This window comes from Balaenoptera borealis, assembly GCF_965194805.1.
Source record: "Balaenoptera borealis genome assembly, chromosome: 3".
In the NCBI taxonomy this organism is placed as follows: domain Eukaryota; kingdom Metazoa; phylum Chordata; class Mammalia; order Artiodactyla; family Balaenopteridae; genus Balaenoptera; species Balaenoptera borealis.
The window spans coordinates 22,660,927-22,673,906 of record NC_138866.1 but is presented as its reverse complement, the minus strand read 5'-3'; positions in this window follow the sequence as shown (position 1 = coordinate 22,673,906).

The following is a 12,980-nucleotide window of genomic DNA, read 5'->3' as shown; positions in this document are numbered from 1 at the left end:
GGGCCACACTTCCTGAGAAGTTTCTAGGTGAGAGTTTATCCCTGCCTCTTTCATCTTCTGGTGGCTTCATGGCTTGTGGAAGCATAACTCCAATCTCTATCTCTGTCTTTACATGCCTTCTCTCCTGTGTTCCTGTGTCTTATCTCAAATCTTCCTCTGCCTGTGTCTTATAAGGACTCTATCATTGGATTTAAGACCCACTCTAAATCTAGGATAATTCCATTTCAAGATCCTTAACTTAATATCTGCAAAGAGCCTTTTTCCAAAATAACGTCATATTTACACATTCTGGAGGATAGAACTTGGACATATATTTGGGGGGTGGGGCGGGCCCTATTTAATTCACCACACCTGTACTGAAGATAGTTGCCCCATTTGACTTATCTTCCCAGTCACATGCAAGAAGCCAGAAATTGGCAGTCCCCATTTCCACTCAAGTGGGTTTAATGCCTGGGCATCAGAAGAAAAGGAGAGAATTGGAGAACTGGGCACCTTCTGGGTCTGAGCACATTTCAATCTAAGAGATCAAGACAGAGAAGCACTTCTGTTCATGAGTAGTGCCCTCCCTAGAGAAAGGTGGCCCACTGGAAGTAGAGTTTTCACCATTCATATTCATGACTCCTCATCCTTAGAGACTAGTCAGAAAGATATAGGAGTGAGCCTGGATATTCATTCCAAACCATTCCCCACCTCCTGGGAAGGAAAGAAGCAGTCCTCTCCTTACAGAAATTCATAAAAGGAGAATATGGGATCCTGTACTAACATCTCCTTTTCTAGCCTTTAAAAAAAGAAGCATTAGCATGCATAGCTAACAGTACAAGTCAGTCTAGAATATTCAAAAAAATTGGCTCCTAACTGATACATAGGTATATTCATTCATTCATTTAGTCATTTATTCAGCAATGTAGGCTAAGCAACACCTAGGTTCTGTAAATACTGTGGTGAATGAGGCATTCATGGTCCCTGCCCACATAGGATGTATAGTGTGGTTAGTGGGACAACATGCTATGTTATAACTGCATCTTCCATTGTCTAAGTGTTGTGATACAAGAGCATAGACCAGGGGGCATGTAACATAGTTTTGAAGGGATTGGGCGAAGTAGTGGCATTAAGACTTGGAATCAAAGAGAAAATGTCTGGGTAAAGGGAAACAAGGTTGGGCAGATAACAGGTGAGAAAGAACCTGGAATTGCAGCAGCTGGTGAGATAAACGGAAGTTAGAACAAAAGGGCCTTGTAAACATGCTAAGGTGTTTGGACTTGTTCTACAAGCTTTGAGGCGTCACTGAAGAGCTAGTGACATAATTAGATTTGCATGTTGAAATGCTCACTCTGACTATAGCATGAAGAACTGATTAGAGTAGCATATACCAGAGGCGCAGGGGCCAATTAAGAACCTCTTGTGATAAACTATGGGTGTTTATTGGCATGTTAGATACCACAATAAATCAAAATCCCCTGTGGCTCTCCTATTCAGTTATCCCCATCTCTAATTCCCCAGTCTGGGGGTCACAATGGCCAGTCCAGTGTAGAAGGAAGTTAAGAAATCTGCTTGAACTTCACTGAGATGCATCTTTCAGCTTCAAATTGGAAGCCAAAATAAGAAATTATTGGCCTTTGTAAGTAAAAATTGGCTTCAAGCATAGCTGGTTCTGGGGACTCAGTGCCATCAGGACTATGTCTCTCTCCTTCTTTCTCCTTCCATTTCTTAATTCTGCTCTCTTTCATGTTGGCCTCACCCTTAGTCAGGTCTCCTCCAAAGCGGTGGTCCTCTACGTTAACTCTAGGGGTGCATCTTCCTAGTCCCGTGATCAGTAGGAAGAGTACATTGTTTCTTGAAACAGTTGTGACAAGAGTCTTCTGATTGGTACAAATCATATCAAATGTCCAACTCTGAACCAACTAATATGGCAAGAAAATAGATTATACTCATTAGGTTGGATCTGGTTAAGGTGCTCATCCCTGAAGTGGGGCATAGATCCATCTTATATAACATATACTAAGAGTGAGGGACAGGTAATTTTCAAAAGTAAATTCTAAGTGCTGTTATCAGAAGTAAAGGATGTGGATTCTGGACTAGCAAAACCAAAAGATGTCTACCACACATCCTTACTCTTCCAACCCACTAAACACAGACTTACATAACCAGTATGCATTTTTTCCACTAATAATTTCAGGTTGTGGACAAGAATCCTGGACCTTGGGAAAGAAAGGTTAGAATAGCTTGGGTTCTTTTCTGAGCAAACCTGGCCTCTCAGCCCAAGCAGGCTGTGGCATTATCTGTTGTGTGGAAGCCAGGTGGACTGCATTTTAAGCAAGAGAAGACTACCAGCTGGTTATTCCGTGCCCTATTCCAGTTTCAGTCTTAAAGAAAAGGATTAGCACCTTGACTAAAGTCATCTTGTACTCAGGAAGTGAGACCAAGAGAACAATTGATAATATAAACCCCAGGGCTTTGTCTTTCTCGTTGGTACTCTCACATTTCACATAGAGCAAGATTTCATTCAAATCACATTCTCAGAAAGTGCAATCCAGTCACTGAAAGTATCTGTGGGGGATACAAAAATCTTGGCCAAATCAATTTCCAAGAGTCTAGGAGTAAGGACTCTGGCCAAAGATGTCAGGAGGCTCTTTTGGCTGCAGAAAGTAGCAGTGAATACAGCAGAATTCTTGGTGGCTCACATTACTGAATAGCATTATATCAGATTCCAATGTGTCTTCTCTGTGGCTACTCCTCTTTGGCCAAAGAATCATGAAGTTACAATGGAAATAATGACTTTCCTTTAGGATATCCTATAATTGGAATTTTGGACAATGGACCAGAACTTGGCATCACAGTTTTTGTTTGTTTGTTTGCAATGGGTATCTATCTTTTCTGCCTGATTAAAGTCTATTTCCCTTTATTGTAATAAAACCCCCATCTGAGTGATTCTGGTGACATTCCAGGGGTGAATATGTAGCCCTGGCTTGGGAAAACACTTTGGCCACAGTGATTGGTTCATTGATGAACATGTGACCTAACTAAGGTCAATGAGAGTCAGACCAGGGAAGAAACTCTGCTTGGGTACCCTTTGTCAACACGCAATTTTACCCATTTGTATACAGACCCAGCACCATTCTGGAACTCCGAAGACAATGGTTTTATTTCATTTATCTACTGCTGCCTAACAAAACATCTCTCAAAACTTATTGGCTTACAAAGGCAATTATTTTATTTGCTCATGATTCTGTGAGTCAGGAATTCTGGCAGGCACAGTGGGGATGGCTTATCTCTGCTTCCCAATACCTGGCACTGTCAGTTGAAGGGTTCAAATGGTGAGGGATTGTTGAACAGGGGCCATGTGTTTGGAACCTTGGTTCTAGCTATTGCTCAGGTTCCTCAGTTCAACTTCAGGTGGCCTCTATATGTGACTACCTTGGGCTTCCTCACAGTATGGTAGGCTCAAGGCAGTAAAATTTCTCTTGTGACAACTGGGTTCCAAAACAGAGTACTCCAATAGAAGAAGATATTGAACATCCAACATGGGTACAAGCACTTATTAATCCTTGACCTGGATTTTTTTTTGGCTAGAGAAAATCACATGGTCAAGCCCAGAGTCAATGTGGAAGGGGTTAAAGTAAGAGCATGAATATTGAGAAATGAGATTCAATTGTGAGCAAGGGGCACTAATACACCAAGTCTACTACAGGCTTGGACGTTGTATTTCTCACAAAGATAATGAACCTCTCTCAAGTTGCTTCTTAGAGACTATAGTTATATGGTAATTACTCGATCAGGAAAGAAAAAAACATAGCAGCCACCAAAATATTGCTGCAGCTAAAAGACTGCCTTGTACAAGGAAAGCTTTTCCTTGGACACTCTAAGAAATAACTAGAGGATATCATGAGGGGTACTAATTTCCTACCTGAGCTTGGTGTCCTGTAATTTGGGTATAAATGGAAATGTAACTTCCTTTTCTAGTTAAAATCTGGTGAGGTCTGAATTTGTGACTTACAGAGAATAACAACAACAGCAATGATAAATATGTGGTGTTTTAAAGCCCAGACTATTTCCTTAGCTTTCACCCAATTTCTCCACATAACATTTGAGTCACATACAACCAGCAGTTCCTATAATATTTTAGAGCAAACTAACCAAATAGAGTATATGCTCCTTCATGAGGAAGAATACAATTTAACCTGTGATTTAAAAATCATAATAAAAACTTCTATCACAGAGTCAGCTATACTACAACTTATCAATGTACATATCTTCTATCTTTTTCTCATTAGTCTAATGTTGGTTCTATTAGTCAGGGTACTCCAGAGAAACAGAATCAATAGAATATACAGATATATAAAAAGAGATTTATTATAAGAGATTGGCTTGTGCAATTACAGAGTCTGAGAAGCCCCACGATCTGCCATTTGCAAGCTGGAAGCCCAGGAAAGCTGGTGATGCAGTTTCAGTCCAGACCCAAAGGCCTGAGAACCTGGGGAGTCAATGGTGTAAAGTCCTGGTCTGAGTCTGAAGGCCCAGGAACTAGCAGCAGTGATGTTTAAGGCAGAAGAAGATGGATGTCCCAGTTCATGTAGAGAACAAATTTGTCCTTCCTCTATCTTTTTGTTCTACTTAACACCCTAAATGGATCAGATAATGTCCACCAGCATTGGTGAGGGTGATCTGCTTACTCAGTCTATCAAATCAAATACTAATCTTCTCCAGAAACATACCCAGATACAGACACACTCAAACACACCCCAAAACACTCACAAACATACCCAGAAATAATGTTGTACCAGCCATCTGGGCATCCCTTACCCCAATCAAATTGACTCATAAAGTTAACCATCTCATTGGCCAGTGCTACAAAATCTACTTTTCTAAGAGGAACTACTTCTACATGGATTTGATTTAGAAGTTTATCATCTGTCCTTTGCCCTTAGCTTCTCTCATCAACAAAAGGAAACTCAAATTTGATCTCCCGTACCAGTCACTTGATGACAATGGCAGATATCTTTGAGAAGAAACCGAAACATTAATTAACAGCTCAAATGGGAGGGTAAGCTGAACCTCCTTTGATGATATTACTACATGTTTCAAAGACATCCCTCAAGGAAAAGTAGCCTGCTTGATATAGAGAACTTCCCATTGGGGGAAATATCAGGAAGAAAGTGTGCCCATCTCCCCATGGGAGAAGAGAAGACTGACATTTCTTATAGAAAATAGAGTCCTTCTTATTCTAGTTTTGCTTTTTTATTCTTCACATCTGACAAACTCTCTTTTACAGCTCAGCCAGGCTGAATGTCAACCACATGATTTGTTCTAATTCAGTTGGACCACAGTGAAGGAGTACAAGACGGCTCTAATAAAAGTGAATACCACACCTGAAATTAACATAAAATTGTAAAGCAACTATACTTCAATAAAAAAATTTTTTTAAGTGAATATCAAATTTTCTCATTAATATCTACCCTCTTTAGCATTAAAAAAGTCTTTGACTTTAGTTACTCAACCATCAAATTTCTATTGTATGTCTAGTATACTAGGTACTCTTCTAGGTGTTAGGATTACAAGTGTGAAGAAGACAAAGTCCTTGCTTAAGGACTTGCATTTATGCATGCAGGAGGAGCAAGGAGTGAGGGGAAAGACAGTAAACACATGAACAAATAATAAGATTTCATATACTGATTAGTGCTATGAAGAAAATAAAATGGTGATATGATAGCAAGTGACTAAGGGAAGGAAGATGAAATGGGATAAATGATAACAAGTGCTTGGATAAAGGAAGATGAGACTGTTTTAGCTAAGATAGTGGGACTCATCATTCTGAGATCAGAGGGTTGGTAAATAGCTAGTGTGAGGTCACAAATGGGCAGTCTAGGACTATCACCTAAGCCTTCTGATTCCACAGACTTTTAGTGACTGTGTAATTTATTGTTGTTATGACTTTGTAAAATTAACATTTGTCCAACGGAACACAAGGTGGCCAGATGGTGAGCCACGGTTCAATAACTGACCACAAGAAAAATTGAAATAGACAAGTTTATCACTCACAGGTCCTGGAAGAATTACACGGCATGCCTTGAAGAGCCATGCAGGGAGGTCAAGGCAGAGTACAGAGAGGGAGGCAGGACCTGGGGCACATGCCTTTAATAGGATCCATGGTTGGAGTGTCTTGGGGTTCCCAGGCTAGGACCAGATTGGTCAATTCAAACCAAAAGAGCAGGTTTTGGTCAGCCCTACGGGGGTCATATCTAAGGAGCACATAGGCATACACGTGCTGGGAGGCAGCAGAGATTATTGCTCACAAGAGCTACTGGGGAAGTCCTATTAGGAACTCATATTTGCTTGTGACCCCGTGGTTGCTATCCAGGGCAGGCACTTGCATGGGGGGGCTACTGTCAGTTGAAGGTCCCTGCAGGCTGCTTGGCCAAATAAAACGGAAACTGAGGCAGCAATACCATGGAATAGCTTAGCTAAACTCTCAACACTTGTCCAAACAGTGATGCTTCTGAGAGTGAAAAAGGGATCTATTAATAATTACTTCAGGACAACAGGCATAAATGTGTCTGTCTTGGGTGAGCCAAGACATGCAGTCATACTATATCTAGTGAAGCACAATACTCTGTTATGATTCTTTATAAAACCATAATAATGACAATAGTGATAAGAACTTAAATATGGTATTTATCTCTGGAGGTATTTAGGTCCTTTCACACATATTATTTAGCTGATTTTCCCAAGGAAAAGAGAACACTTCACAAATAAGAGACCTGTTCCAAATAAAAAGGCAAAATAACTCACAAAGATTTCAAGAAATACCCTTACATTTTACAAAACCAATATGAAAGCTTGAGAGGCCCTATTTAAATGAAATACAAAGGAGTTCAAAGGGAATACATAGGAACATAAAATCAGCAAATATTTTCTACGCACATAATAAACACCAGGCCCAGTACTAGGTTCTGGGAAACAAAGATAAATAGAAGCCCATTTCCCTGGAGAAACCCTATTCAGCCAGCTAAAGAATATTGCCTGCAGCTTAAGATTACTTCATATGTGTCAAAAACAAAGACCATGAATGGTTTCTGCCTTCTGCTTCCTCTATGTTTGTATAATCCCTAAATAGGAAGACTTTGGCTACCATTGGGTATAGAGTGCTGACTGACCACTTGTGCCACTGTCCCCACTGTGTCTATATGTTCCTGCAAAAGGAATATTATGATTCCCATGACCTCCATCTTCACAGCAATGTTTTGAAGACAAAAGAGATACAGAGATGAACACTGTTATGAGAAAACTGTCTGAGGGCAAACCTTGAAGATGACAGCTTCTCTGGGTACCTCCAGCCTCTGGTTTTATTTTTTTCTTCCCTGCCATGGAGAAGAATCTGTACCTACTTCAACATTCCCTGTTCACTATGAAACTCAAGCCTTGGGGTCAAATTTGATGAATATCCAATTTAATCAATTGGCTTCTTGTCCCTGGGTGTTTGTGGCTCAAACCTTATTACTAATTGCTAAAGAAAGCCTTTGTCCTTGGTTGGAGGAATTTCAGAAATCTTGTAGAGACAATGGAGAAGTTCTGAAAGGCAAGGTGCCTCTTCTGATGAAGTGTAAAGCCTAGCAGACGGGACATTGAGTCCAAGATACTCCAGGAAAAAAGGGGCATTCTAATATCCTAAAGGCTCTGAGAGATGGCCATGCCTTTTAGGAGATGGACATGGGAGTTCTTGTAGAGGGAAGGTAAAGGAAAATCAAGTTTGACATTGTGAATAGTCCCACTTTCTCCTCTTTGTCACCACTGTTAATGTAGCAACTGTTCCAAAATTTTTCAAAGTCACTCAGCAAGCTGGTTTTGCTAATAAATTAGGATCTATAAAAAGCTGGTATTTAGTTTCCAAGAAAGCAATAGGAACCCAAACTTAGGAGGCATTTTCCCCCATTCATTCCTTACTGACAGGAGATAATGAACTGAGACCTCCAAGGCAGCTGGGGAACAGCCTGCCACAACCTTGTAAACCCAGAGGCTTCTAGTTCAAAATGATCTGTGTCACTAGCCTGGCCTGACCTCCTACACATTATGTAACAAAGTTTCCCCACATGTAAGTTGGGGAAACAGTAGAAATTCAACCAGAGGGTGGTTATAAAGATTTTTGTTAAGCCAAGTGCAACAGTGAACGTGCGCTGAGAAAAGTCAATAAGCATTTGTCAATTGGCTTGAAATGAAAGAGAGTCACAGTAGGAAGACTGTGGTGAGTTGTAACCTGCCCAGTCTTCCACTTCTGTGAAGTAACAGCCAGAATGGTGGGAGAGGATGGTCCAATAAGCATCCTGATGACTGCACCTCTTCCTTGCAAATCACGCAAATGAGACTTCCCAGGTGGATGTAGATGAGAGGAACTCCATTGCCAAAAGAAGGGGGCCAATTTGGGGGTTAGGAAAAGAGCTCAAAACACAGCCAACGCAGTTGCTTCCGTGTCCCCATGACACCTACCTTTATTCATTCACTCTTTCATGCAGTCGTTCATTAAAATAGTGAATATTCATTGAGTTTTCACTCTGAGCTAGGCATTGTTTTGGGCATGTGAACTCAAGACCCTGTTCCTGCCCACAAGTTTATGATAAAGTAAGGGAAGACATAATTCAGTGATTAAAGTGTCTTGACAAGGAAGATGAGAGGATGCTGTGGGAACCCAGTAGAGGAACATCTAGCCAAAACATCTGGAGGGAGGATCAGGTAAGCCTTCCAGAGAAGGTGATGTCCAAACCTAAACTGAAAGACATGAGTTATTCTAGCAAAAGTGTCAGGCATAAGGGAGCAGTGGTGCTGGGAGAAGCTTTCAGGAAGGGGAACCATATTCCCAGAGGCTCAGAGACCTTTGTAGATTGCTTACCTACAAGGTAAGCAATGTACTAGATGCAACATGATACATTAAGATGAGCAAGATACTACTCTAGGAAGCAAAGAACATAAAGCCTAACAAATAAGATGGCTTCAATAATAGTTATAAGGCAAAGCATAATTTATATGCCAAAGGCCTCTTAGGTTTGGTCAGTTGAGTTGATTCAGCCCTCCAGCTCACTCTCTCGTACATCTCACACCCCAAAGAAACTAAGTTAGTTTTTAGGACTGGTGTTCACCAAATAACCATTTAATAGATGGTTTTCCTCTTCTAGTTCTTACAATATCATAAGAAGGAGGAAGAATTAAAGTAATTCTGTATTTGTGCATTCACTTGAAATATGGCCAATTCAGTGGTTAAAAAAAAAGCCCTATTGTGCCTCAATGAGCCAACATTGATTTACTCTGTCTAATCAGTTCAGTAATCTGAGCTTCTATAACTATTACTACTGCATCCTCTTAGTCAGTACTTATTCTCAACTACCTTATCTTGTAACAGTGACAACAGTAATCTATACTGACCAGAGCACATTGAAAAGGCCCTTGTAGGGAGAGCCTGTGGTCCCTAACTTCTGTGTTCCCTGCTCAGTATCTAACACAGAGACTTATACATTTCAGCAAACATTTGTTCTCTCATTAATAGCTTGACCCAGGACATGAGAGTGCCCAAGAATAAAGAAGAAAGAGTAAATATTTGAAAAGTACAAACACCAAGGAGGAAGGGCAAGCCATTGGTCATGATTTAAGGACACAGAGGTGAAGAGGTACAATTGGCCCAGGAAATTGGCTCCTGAGTGTCCAGTAATGCTTTTATTCTGATGGGCTGTGACTATCCCTTCCAAGAATCACTAAAACCCTTAGGGCCTGCTAGATGCTGCCTGGCCTTGAGTAACACTGGAGAAGAAATCTCAAGGAATACTGTGATCTTTCTCTGGTCCTGGTAGATGGAGCAGCTGACCTGGTTTTGTCTTTCCCATCTCATACTTCAGGATGATTCAGTTGGCCTGGAGCTCCAGTGAAATGCTATCTGCCTGAACTCTGGTGTCCTGCCTCATGGCCTGGGGTCTAGCTGCCAAGTCACCATGGCAGCTTGGATTCCTGGCTTTCTGGTTTTTCCTTGTCAGAATCTGGTTGTAAAATAAAATACAGCCTCTGCTCTCCTGACAGTTTCCAGTGTCTGCTCCATTTCACTTGCATTTACTCCACTGGCTTTTGACAGGTCATTCTCTACATGAAACCACAGTTGAAAGTGGTATCCGATGAGGTTCTGAAGGGCTCTCTCTGGGAGTGAAAGAGAAGCCAACAACAAACAAAATAAACCCTTGAAGTAGAGCATTTAGGGGCAACGTTCCGGGTTGTGATGTTCCCTCTCTGCCATGTCACTTCCTTTGTTCTGCTTATGTTCTCTTCTTCTCAAGTAGATGCTAACTGATTAGTGAAAAGCCCCATAAGGAAGGACATATTGGAGAGCTTGAGGAATATGCAACCTGGCTTATGGGTTCTGATTACATGGGAAGTGGCTTCATAGCTACATTTCAAAACTAGTACCACCTTGATTGATTCAGATTCCCCTTTAAAGTGTTGTGGAAAGACTATGTGCTTTCAGCTTCAACAACTAGTAGTTGGAAAGTTATATCTCTGCTTATAACCAGAGTATGTAGCCCTTACTTGAGAATAAGAATGCCAGCACTGCATTACAGAACACTCTTCAACAGAGGAAAGCCTCTCCTATCTCTACACCCCAGTCTCCCATCATTATTATGGTTCTAAACATCACTCTCTCTTGCCACCCCAGCAGTTAAGATAACAACTAAACAAGAGCATATCTTGGGAGAATACAGAACATTCTAGGCAAGTCTAAATGCATACTGTTGAGATAAGTGATTCTACATTCTACCAATGTCCAGATAAGGGATTCTGGACATTCCTAGAGCAAGTTATAAAAAAAAACTCTCCCCATGATCATAGATCAATTTTATCCTAGGCTAAAATTATTATTTGAAACACAAATATCCAAAATATAAATGATGATTCTCTTGTGGCCAAGTTGCGGGGAGGGTAGTTAAGTTTGGCATTAGTATTCTCCTTGGGGTTATTGTTTTTTATTGCTAGGGATAGCTGAGTTGCTAAGCTCACCCAAGATTAGAAGTGTTCCCAAACTGCCTCAGTGTGCACACAGGTTAGAATTTGTCCCCATGGGACAGCTGGCTCTTAACTGCAACTCTTGATCAGGTTCCACTGGGGCACTGCCATGTCACAGTTTCACGAACATCATTATCAAGTCTGATTTTTGCCCTGTGGCTGCAACATGGACTTTAGACCTACTACGTGTTTTAACTCTCGGAACCAAGTCATGTTATTTTCAGGTGAGATTTTTTTGGGAACATGGCATGAACTTGAGGGTTTTTTTCCAGTCATTTTGGTAAAATATTACCTTGACCTTCACCTTTCCTGATCCCTTGTAATATATGCCCTCCATCTCATGGGGAAGTAGTCACCAGATTCCCTGACTGGGGACTTTCAAGGTAAACACTAGGAACATGAGGGCTGGTGCTCACAAATCACAGGGCTGTTCGAATTCAAATCCTAGCCAGGAATGGGCAGAGGAAAGAGAACTCCATCCTCTGCTAACCTTCTCCCTTCAATAAATTCTCCCTTCTTGATAGGACTACAGCTGACTGAAAGCATGAATTCCATGTCTTCAGCAGAGCATAGCCGCAATGTCCACCTCCTTCTCGACATCTTTTAGTAATAACCTCCTATACTTCAGGCACGTTTTTAATTTCATTTTTACAGAGAAGACAAGGAAGCTGGGGATGGGGTGTTGTTAGAGCAGTAAGTGTTTGGGCTGGTATTCAAACCCTGACATCTTCATTGTGAAGCAGGAGAGTGAAGAGGTAAAGCTGGGGGCTAAAGGCTGCAGTTTTCAATGCTCTCAAGTCTCTCCTCCAGCCAAACCCTTGCCTATACACCTATCTGGGGAAAATAATCCAATTCTATATAGGCTAAAGCATGGAGTGTTGTACTGTTGGGAGCTGCATGTGGAGGAGGGGGGGAGGACAAAGGGAGAGGTGGTGACTTGGACTACTCCCATTCCAAAAGCACTTAAGAACATCTGATGACTGGTGCTACCCTCTCATCTCGCCTCCTGCTGGAATCCAGGGAAAAGATCTGGCAGAATCATTGCTAGCAAGACATATAATGCATGGGAATGAAACCAAAACTGATTTTAAGAAAATTCCTCTTAAATCATAAAAGAAACTCCAGGACTTCTCCAGTGGAAAGAGCAAAGTAATAAATGAAAGTGACTCTGCTAAGAAAGCTACTAGGTACAGTAGAGCTTCTCAAATAGTCATGGACTGTTGGGTTAATGCTGAAAGAGATCTGTCTCCTTTCCTGGGGATGGTTAGAACACAGGAAAATCAGAGAGGAGGAAAGCTGATGGGGCTGCTGAAAATTATGGTATTCCTTTACTCAAGTACACAAGGTCACCATGGGACTAACTTAGGTATTTTTTTTCACTGTGTCACCAAATTTCTTCCTCTCTATTATATTATGCCTATTCAGAAAATGTACAAATGTATCCTAATAGTATCTCCCTTTAGAATTAAAAATCTCTGTCTGGTTATATCTCTGTTTTCTGCTCCCCTCCACAGGAAAACTTCCAGAAAATTGTCTGGGTGCTGTCTCTATTTCCTCACTTATATTCACCCTTTTGCTTTTCCCATTAGCTCATCAGTCCAACCTGGCTTCAGTCCCATCATCAAATTCCACTGAAACTGCTATCGTCAAAGTCAGTGACCCCCGTGTTGCCAAATACAAAGAACACTTTCCGTCTTCCCTCTTGTATGAAAACAGTCTCCTTTCTTGACTTCTGTCACCATATCGTCTTCCGGGTATTTCCCCCCTCTGTTACCGGCCACTCCTTCTAACTTTCTCTTGCTGGCTTTTCCTCCATTACCTAAACTTAAATATTGGTATTCCTCAGGGTTTTGCCTTGGACTCTCTTCATCTTTCTTCATACAACTCTTTCTAAGTGACTTCATCCATTCTCATTACTTTGATTATTATCTCTATGCTAGATGTTCCTTCAT